Source organism: Sinocyclocheilus anshuiensis, unplaced genomic scaffold (genome assembly GCF_001515605.1).
Source record: "Sinocyclocheilus anshuiensis isolate Anshui unplaced genomic scaffold, SAMN03320099.WGS_v1.1 scaffold206, whole genome shotgun sequence".
NCBI lineage: Eukaryota > Metazoa > Chordata > Actinopteri > Cypriniformes > Cyprinidae > Sinocyclocheilus > Sinocyclocheilus anshuiensis.
Genome location: NW_015542358.1, coordinates 579,715 through 580,145, shown reverse-complemented (window position 1 = coordinate 580,145; position 431 = coordinate 579,715). Strand labels below are relative to the sequence as shown.

Sequence of the window (431 nt, the reverse complement as noted above, 5' to 3'; positions counted from 1 at the left end):
TGTGAATTATATTTTATATATATATATATATATATATATATATATATATGAACATTTTCACTACTTTGGTTTGAGTGGCTTTGGTTCATGATGGCAGTTTCCTAATGACACCATCCTCCAGAAGTGACACATTTAGTGACAAAAATACCAGCACAAACATCTCTAGGTATAAACTGTTAAAAATAAAGGTTCTTTATTGGAAATGATGGTTCCATGAAGAATCCTAACCATCCATGGAATCTTTCCATTCTGCAAAAAGTTATTTGTAGTGGAAAAAGGTTCTTTAGATCTTTAAAATGGTCTTCACACAAAGAAAAACGTTTATTTTAACAACTGTTCACTGAAAGGTTCTTTTGGGAACTAAAAATTTAAAGAGGCACAAAATCACTTTCACAGACTTTTACATTAACTGTTCCCTCCTGGTGGAATGA

The 431-nt window shown here is 31.1% G+C and overlaps 1 protein-coding gene across 4 annotated transcripts in view; it reads right to left on the bottom strand.

Moving 5' to 3' along the window:
- The window catches only part of LOC107691825 (voltage-dependent L-type calcium channel subunit beta-2-like), a 33,465-nt gene that overhangs the window by 11,221 nt on the left and 21,813 nt on the right, over nucleotides 1-431 (bottom strand). The gene's annotated exons all lie outside the window — the stretch shown is intronic.